Source organism: Cupressus sempervirens, chromosome 8, assembly GCF_028749045.1.
Source record: "Cupressus sempervirens isolate cs-2001-9-10 chromosome 8, ASM2874904v1, whole genome shotgun sequence".
Classification (NCBI taxonomy): Eukaryota; Viridiplantae; Streptophyta; class Pinopsida; order Cupressales; family Cupressaceae; genus Cupressus; species Cupressus sempervirens.
Window position 1 is genome coordinate 44,627,679 of NC_143125.1, and position 9,913 is coordinate 44,637,591.

A 9,913-nucleotide genomic window follows, 5' to 3' on the forward strand; every position below is an offset into this window, starting at 1 on the left:
TTTTTTGAAGGAATTCTATCATAAGACTTAGTGTGAAATTGAATCTTACATATTATCCATTAGTCACAAAAATTTATTAATGATATAATTCAACTAGGTCACTATTGTGATTGGTGAAGCAAGTATTTAGAGTTGTATTGTTCAAACATTTTTATTTTTTATTTTTTTAAATGAATCAAATTTTATATGGTTTGAGAGGGAAACTTCTTATATTATATGTATAAGAGTAGTAAGGCATTTTAAGATTAGTGATAGCAAAGATAAGTGTAAATTCATAGAAGACTTAGTTTCATAAATCTCAAGGTTGGTGATGGTATCCTTGTACAATTTATCTAAGTGATCAATTTTAACTTGAAACACATCAAGTCTATCAGATAAGTTGTCCTCAAGTTCTTTAACCCTTAATAAAATTGTTTCTCTTTCCATGTTCCTTTCCTGCCCTTTCTCGGTATAGCCTCTATCATCTTGATTCTACTCCTTGGCCTCAATGGGATCATTTTGACTTTTAGTAACCCCTCCTAGGTCGAACTCAAATAATACCCTCTTGTTCAACCATATCCACATCTTCATCCCCCTATTGTATCTAACATCCTCTTCTTCAATATAGTCCACATCCTCTATGTCCTCATTTTCCTTTTCATCCTCAGCTTTAGTCCCTACCTCAAGGAATTTGAATTCCTCCATTCCAATAGGAATGTCCTTCTTCTCATACTTCTATTGTTTTTTTTCTTTTTTCTTTCAAATTCTTTCTAATCTCCTTTCAATAGAGGTAGCCTCTTATTGACCTGTTTCCCAATAGTATTCCTATCTTTTATTCTTTGTCTTTTATGTCGACATCAATGATGTCATTATTAGTCTTTCTCTTTTTAGGGGTGGGGCCTTGGCTACTTTGGGGATAATTCTTCCTTTTAGAAAGGGTTTCAAGCAACAAGGCTTCTTGTAGGGATTTTTTAGGGCCACTATCAGACATAGGTGATTTATTAGTGGTCATTTTCTTGGCTTGAGGGTTAGAGATAACTTTGGTAGGGAGCATAACAAGTGTAGGATTTGATTTATCAATTTTTCTAGATGAGTTAGTCATAGCCAACTCTTTCCCATGGGTCAAGCTCTTGCAAAAAGTTGGGTGATGGTAAAACAAATGGTGGTATAAACCAAAGATTAACCCTTGATGAAGAGGAAGGTTGTCACCATTATCAATGCTTCCTTTTAAGGAAGAAACCATAAAGAACAAGACATTGATTTTTTCCCCATGACACAGGAAATTCAATAGGGGAAAGTGGTAGGCATGGTAGGGGTTAAATCTCCCTTCACAACTAAAATATTTCATAACCCAAAGGCATATAATAGGAAAAGGAAGAGGAAGAGAAAGTTTGGCATACCATTTTTAGCATTCACCAAATCTAACTTATTGTTGTCTTTAAAGAACTTTTTCTTTTGATTACTCTACTTTCCGTTGCTTTTTCTTTCCACTCGGTGACCTTCACACTTCAATCCAATAGCCTCTAGAATAAGCTCTAGTATAACCATAAACTCAATGCTGCCAATAGCCACAATACCTTTATACAATGAGTTAAAAAACTAAGAAGAGAGTTCTATGTTGAACCCCTCATAGCTTCAATGCAACTAGCTAGCTCTACGTCTTGAAAATACTTCCAAATTTCTTAATTTTGTTTCAATTCCCTATTGTCTTTTGGCTCAACTTTCTTAAGTAGCCCTGCCATGATTTTCATTAAACCAACTCCCAAAGAACTTCTTGAATAGCCTCATTATCTTCTTTAAAGGCAATGATATGAGAATCCTCACACATTTGCACCTTCTTCATAGCTAAATTCCTTTTTCTAAGAGTAGAGAACTACTAAACTTTGATAATGGTGTTAGTTTTTGGGATTGTTAGCCTTAATAAATCATGGTTGTAATAATTCCTTGATAAAGCCTTTCTTAGTAAGTGGAATTTCTTATATTTGTCAAATCCTATGTGATCAACACTTAGTTTTTTAGCACATTTGGCTATTGATGAAGAATTGGAAAGTTTGCTCAATTCTTTGTACTTTAACTATGTTATTCATAATAATGTTATTCTCTAAAGTACCCATCTTTTAAGCCTCTCAATGGAGTTCTTAGCCTTTCATTCTTTGAAGGCTAAGTGGAAAAATAAGGTGAAATAATTAAATTAATTTCTTATAAAGTCATTAAATAATTTAAAAATTAAAAGGTGACTTTATATTTAACTAATTTAATTAAAAAGTGATTAAAATAAATATTAAATCATAAGTCACTAAAATAATATTATATTATATGGAAAAGGAAATCTTCTAGAAGCACAACTAATTATTGTTGGAAAGGAGGAAGCTTCCAAAAAAGTGCAATAAAATAATATTTTATGTTCTTCTAGAAGTGGTGAATGAATAGAATAAATAGAGGAGAGAGCCTCATTGTAGGGCATTCAGATTTGATATTGACATTTGCTTGTGCACTTGTGGAGCAAAGGGTTTTTGTAGGACATTTTAGTCATTGAGAATGATAATTCTCTTTGATTGGCAACTATGAGGCTGCGAAACTATAAGCTGATATTGTTGCCTTTTTTGGAGGTGATATTTTAGTCATCTTATTGAAGCTTATTGAGTTTTTTGCAACAATTCATGAAGAAGATATACTTCAGATTTAAGGGCCATTAGATGCCCTCATTTTATCTGCACTTTGGAAGGAGTTAAGTAGCTAATTCAAAGGGATATTAGAAATTTTATCCCATCTGCTACAGTGCCATTGCTATAGGAATCGTGAACAATATCATCACTACAGGAATCATGAATAGTATTATCGTTACAAAGATCGTCAATAGTATTGCTACAATGCTGTGAACAATACCACTACAGTGCATGATAGACTCTGATCAGTTTTAAAGCTACGTACCAGTCTCAGGTTCCCTTCATTTTATCTTCATGTTTATGCATTATCTAAAAATAAAACTACATGGTTATGTATCGAAAGTCTAGTTAGATTGTTGAAGGCATTGTAACCTAATTTTATATCAAAAATTTTATATCAGCAAAATATCAATTTTGAAGTTTGAAATATAATGTTAGCTTGCATGCCAACTGTTTGACATTATGTCATTTGGTTGTAAGCATTAATTTGCATTGAATAGATGTCATATATTGCATTAAGAAAAAAAGAAAAAAAGAGTTGCATTTCATGTTAGGTGTAGACTAAGTGGAAGAGAAGTCATTTTTCAGTCATCCTATGATATTAGACATCATCTTTCTTATTCTAAAAACAAACTGAAAATAAAATCAGTCATATATCCCTCTACTGTACAAGTGTTTGATCAAATTTCTAAAAGCAAATTTAGCAAGTTTTAAATCAGATTTGGACAAGGATATTACAATGGTATCAAAGCTTTCATCCTGCCATCCTGTGATCAGTCAAACAATAGATGAACGAGAGAGAAATCAGATGTTATAATAGGGAACAATGGAGAAAACAATATCATAATCCTCGGGTTGAAGGGGATACATTCTTAGAAGCATTAAGAGAAAGAGATACTAACAAAATAGTTCAAAATGTGGAAGAAAAAAATAGGGATGCAAGAACTAAAAGGAAATTTGATACCATGCTTGATATGATGTCATGCTTATTAGCAAAAATGGATCAACAAGCTACTCAAAATCAAAACACAACTGAACATAGTGGAGTTAATGAGGAAAGGTCTATACATCATGCTGAAGATACTAGAGGATAAGCCCCTAGGCCTCTTTTTCTCACCTTTACACCAAGAGAAGAACAACCACATGTTGCTCCATCTATTTCTCTTAGAGACAAAGCTAGATAGGCCTACTTGAAGTATACCACTCTCCCTCCTGATATGAGAGAAATATGGACATTTGATCAATTCATGAATCAAAGAAATAGGAGAGGAGGAAGGACTGATCACTATGCTCCAGGAAATGACTATCAACAAACACTTGGTAATATTTCCATGCCTTACTGTGATGGAAGTAATAAATGCACAGCTAGATCTTGGGTTCAAAAGCTTGATAATTATCTTTCTTTGAGACCAATTCTTGAAGAGGATGCTATAAGATTTTCCACACTACATCTTGAAGGAGTTGCTCATGAGTGGTGGTATCATGGGTTAGTCACTCTTGGACACAACCTTATCACTAAATATGAGGAGTTTACCAACAAACTGATTAAAAGCTTTGATGTCAAAGATCCTAAGGTGAGTTTTCATGAATTGGCACAACTAAAACAACATGGTTCCCTTGATGCTTATGTGAATGACTTCCAATAGTTATCAGTCATAGTTCCTAACATCAATGAAAGAAAATTGGTGGTCTTATTCATGGAAGGATTGATGGAGCCATTGAAGGGTTGGTTGAAATCTTACATTCATCCCTCATTATAGGAAGCAATGAAGAAGGAACAAAGCATGGAGTTCACTACCCTTACCAACAAGTTTACATCAAAGGGAACATTTTCCAATCATGACAACGAAAAGTTTCCTAAGAAGGAGGAAAAAGCTAAAGGGAAGTCTAATTTTCCATTTAACTATGAGACTCTTAATGATTTAAGGAAGATGAAACTATACTTCTATTGTAAGGGACCATACGATATTAACCATGACTACCCTATGAAACCTAAGGGGAAGTCAAATTGTGCAATGTGGGCACTAGGTGAAGATTTTGATTCAAAGCAACAATCTAAAATTAATTATTTAGAATTAGAAAAATCAGAACATGATGAAGAATTAGAGGAAGAAGTGAAGCTTAAAGAGGGTCGTCTCACAAGTATTCAGCGAAAAGGGTCTTTTAGGATGCGAGGGGTTCTTGCTAGTCAAAAGATTATTACCCTTATTGATATAGGTGTGACACACAATTTCATAGATACTAGGCTTATTGAGAGGCATGGTATACACACTGAGGAATTTGAGGGAATTCAAGTTAAGGTTTCTGATGGTTACACTCTTAGGTGTGACAAGATGATTTCAAATTTGGACATGGTCACATGACATAGGAATATTAACCCTCAACCTTCATGAGATGGAAATGAGATTTGAGGTGGATAGAAAAACTCATGTGTTGAAAGCACTCAGAGACACCAATTACAAGACTATTTCTTTTAGGAAAATAGAATGTCTCTTGCATCATGACATGGTTGAGTGGGCAATAGGTTGTGTTTTGAAGCCAACACAGGAAGAGTAGCAAAAACCTATTTATCCTCTTGATATACAAGAGTTGAGTATCAAGCATGATAAGGTCTTTAGCAAGATTCCATTTGGTAGACCTCTAGATAGAGGGATAGAGCACATCATCAAATTGGAGGAGGGTTCTAAGCTTGTGATAGTCACTCCCTACAGGCACCCTAAGCGGCTCAAAGATGAGATAGAAAAAACTATCAAGGAGTTGCTAGCTATGGGGCATATTGGACCAAGTAAGTCACCTTTTGCTTCATTAGTGGTATTGGTTAAAAAGAAGGATGGTACTCTAAGGATGTGTATTGATTATAGAATGCTTAACAAGAGAACAATCAAGAACAAATATCCCATTCCAAGGATTGATGAGTTGATTGATGAATTGCATGGTGCCAAGTACTTCTCCAAAATTGATCTAAGTTTGGGTTACCACCAAATTTGTGTGAGAGAAAAAGATATTGAGAAGATAGCTTTTCGTTACCACTATGGACATTTTGAGTTTGTGGTTATGTTGTTTGAGCTAACCAATGAGCCTACTATATTCCAATCTACTATGAATAGGGTATTTCATTCATAGTTGAGGCAATTTGTGTTAGTCTTCTTTGATGATATCTTGGTTTATGGTAAGACATGGGAAGAGCATCTTGCAGTTCTTGACATAGTTTTGGGTATTCTTCATAATGAATCTCTATATGCCAAGGAATCTAAATGTGACTTGGGCATGATAGAATTATTATATTTGGGTCACATTATTAATGCAGAAGGAGTTTAGATGGATCCAGATAAGGTCAAGGCAATTTTTGAGTGGCCTACTTTGACGAATCTAACACATCTTAAAGGATTTTTGGGCTTATGTGGATTCTATTGTAGATTTGTCAATGGGTATTCTTTCCATGCAGCACCACTTACATATTTGACCAAGAAAGGGGTTTTTGTTTAGACTTGTGAGGCATAGGAATGCTTTGAGATATCCAAACTACTTATGACTACTTTGCCAGTGCTTGCATTGCCTTATTTCACTAAACCCTTTGATTTGTAGTGTGATGCTTCAGGTGAGGGGATTCGAGCTGTCCTTATGGAAGACAAACTTCCAATTGCATATGAGAGTAGGAAGCTGAGAGGTCCTGAAAGGAGCTATAGTATTTATGAAAAGGAAATATTGGCTATTATGCATGCATTGGCCAAGTTTAGACAATACTTAGTGGGCAATAAGTTTGTTGTAAAAATAGACCATAATAGCTTGAGACATTTCCTTGGGTAGTGAGATCTTAATGATTGTCAATAGAAGTGGGTAAGCAAGTTGCAATCTTATGACTTTGACATTTCTTTTGTCAAAGGTTCATAGAATATAGTCATTGATGCCTTGTCTCACTGACCACATTTGAGCTCTATGGCTAAGGTTTTAGAAGATTGGAGTCATTTGATTGTGGAAAAATATGCTAAGGATTCTTTGACTTCAAGTATTATTGATGGGTAACTGCAGGATGATAGGTACACGTTGGTGAATGATCTTATCATTTACAAGGAGAGGATCTTCTTGACTCCAAGATCAGAAGTAAAGAACATAGTATTGAGGTCCTTTCATGTGATTCACCATTAGTAGGCCATCCTAGATATTTCAAAACCTATTGACAGGTTTAGGAGAGGTTCACTTGGAAGGGACTAAAATCTAATGTTCTACGATATGTTAGGGAGTGTGTTGTTTGTCAGTAGAAAAAATAGGACCATACATATCCTACTAGTTTATTACAACCACTTCCAATTCTAGACAGGAAGTGGGAATGTATATCCATGGACTTCATCATAGGGTTGCCAAAAGTGCAAGGTAAGGATTGTGTATATGTGGTGGTTGATCGCTTGATCAAGTTTGCACATTTCTTTCCAGTCACTATTTCATATTCAACCACATAGGTTGCCGGACTATTTTTTCATGAGGTATTTAGATTACATGGATTACCATGAAACATTGTTAGTGACTAAGACAATTGATTTATGAGCAATTTATAGCAAGAGCTTTTTAGATTGTGTGGGACCGAGCTTTCTCTAAGTACTAGTTACCACCCTTAGACAGATGGATAGATGAAGATAGTCAACAAATGGGTGGAAGGGTGCCTCAAAAATTATATTTCTAGGCATCAAAAAGGGTGGGCTAATTGGATATACCTTTATGAGTACTACTACAATATCACTTACCATCTTTCTATTCAGATGACACCATTCATGGCCTTGTATGGTTATGAGGCTCCTACCTTTCTTGATTTGTTAATGAGTGATAGTAGAGTGCCTAGTGCTTGAGACATGTTACAGGAAAATCAGGACATCATGAGGGCTCTTCATGAAAACATCCGGAAGGCACAAAACTAGAAAAAATAGTATGCAGATCAGAAGAGAGTGGAATGCTCTTTTGAGGTTGGCAACATGGTGTATTTGATGTTATAGCCCTACGGATAGTCCACTCTCAAGAAGAGTGGCACAAAGAAGCTCAAGTTGTGAGATATGGACCCTTCTGGCTCATTAGGCATGTGGGTGAGGTGGCTTATGAGCTAGAGTTGCTGACAGATAACAAAGTGCACAATATTTTCCATGTATCACACCTCAAGAAGGCATTGGGACATCATGTGGTTCCTTCTACAATTCTACCACCCTTAGATGATGAGGGTAAGTTGATTTTGATACTAGAGGCTATATTAGATTTTAGAGAGAAGTAGTTGAGAAGCCATGTCATTATAGAATATTTGATTAAATGGAAGGACCTACCTATTGAGGATGCTACATGGGAGATGAAGAGATTCTACAACATCCAAAGTTGAGATTGCTTGAGGACAAGCGATTTCCAGAGGGGTGGACTGTAATGTTTGCATCTTTTTAGCCTCTCAATGGAGTTCTTAGCCTTTCATTCTTTGAAGGCTAAGTGGAGAAATAAGGTGAAATAATTAGATTAATTTCTTATAAATCCATTAAATAATTTTAAAATCAAAAGATGACTTTATATTTAATTAATTTAATTAAAAAGTGATTAAAATAAATATTAAATAATAAATCACTAGAATAATATTATATTATATGGAAAAAGGAATCTTCTAGAAGCACAACTAATTATTGTTGCAAAGGAGGAAGCTTCTAGAAAAGTGCAATAAAATAATATTTTATGTTCTTCTAGAAGTGGTGAAGCAATAGAATAAATAGAGGAGAGAGCCTCATTGTAGGGCATTCAGATTTGATATTGACATTTGCTTGTGCACTTGTGGAGCCAAGCATTTCTGTAGGATATTTTAGTCATTGAGAATGATAATTCTCTTTGATTGGAAACTTTGAGGCTGTAAAACTATTAACTGATATTGTTGCATTTGCTAGAGTTTATATTTCAGTCATCTCATTGAAGCTTATTGAGTTTTTTTAAGCAATTCATGAAGAAGATATACTTCATATTTAAGGGTCATTAGATGCCCTCATTTGATCTGCACTCTGGAAGGAGTTAAGTAGCTAATTTAGAGGCATATTAGCAAGTTTATTCCCATCTACTGTAGTGCCATCACTATAGGAATCATGAATAGAGTCATCGCTACAAGAATTTTGAATAGTGTTATCACTACAGTGGTCATGAATAGTATTGCTACAATGCTATAGTTCATGAAAGATTTTGATCAGTTTTAAAGTTGCCTGCCAATCTTAGGTTCCCTTCATTTTATCTTCATGTTTATGCATTATTTGAAAATATAACTACACATGTGGTTTCATATGGACAGTCTAGTTAGATTGTTGAAGGCATTGTAACTTGATTTTATATCAAAAAAATATCAATTTTGAAGTTTGAAATATAATGTTAGTTTGTATGCCAACTATTTGACATAATGTCACTTGGTTGTAAGTTTTAATTTTCATTGAATAGATGTCATATATTGCATCAAGAAAAGAGAGAGAGAGAGAGAGAGAGAGAGAGAGAGAGAGAGAGAGAGAGAGAGAGAGAGAGAGTTGCATTTCATGTTAGGTGTAGACTAAGCATAAGAGAAGTCATTTTTCAATCATCCTATGATATTAGAAGCATCTTTCTTATTCTAAAAAAAAACTAAAAATAAAATCAGTCGCATATCCCTCTGCTATACAAGTGTTTGAAAAAAATTCTAAAATAAAATTTAGCAAGTTTCAATCAAATTTGGGCAAGGATATTACATATTCATGGAAGCCATGGATTTGCATGATGAATCTTACTAAAAGGCTTCAATATATAAGACTCTAAAATTTTACTTTAATTATAAATCAACTTTATAAACTATTATCCCTTATTTATAAAACGAAAAAAAAAAAAATTAAATTAATTTTTTTAAAAAGGTAGTGGATTTGAAAAATTCATAATAAAGTTGAAAATTGTTAAGGAAACTTTAAAATTTGCATATAGCTAAATTTCTTAATTTAGCTATCATTATTTTATTACTCATCATTCTAAAAATTTAAATAAATATCTATTTCATTATTACTTTAAATTTTATTATGTTTCTTTAAGTCTCAATTTTTCAAGCACATGATGTGTCAAGTTAGTCATAAAGGAAAAGAAAACAAATAGAAAAAGATTCAAAAATGAGAATTTTTTTATAAAATGGAGACTTTTAGGAATTAAATAGCCAAAAAACTTAAAAATAACAATCCAGCAAATGGCGAGCCAACACCTAACTTTTCTTAAGAGGCTTGAGGCTCTTAATAACTTTTTTGAAGGACACACCACTG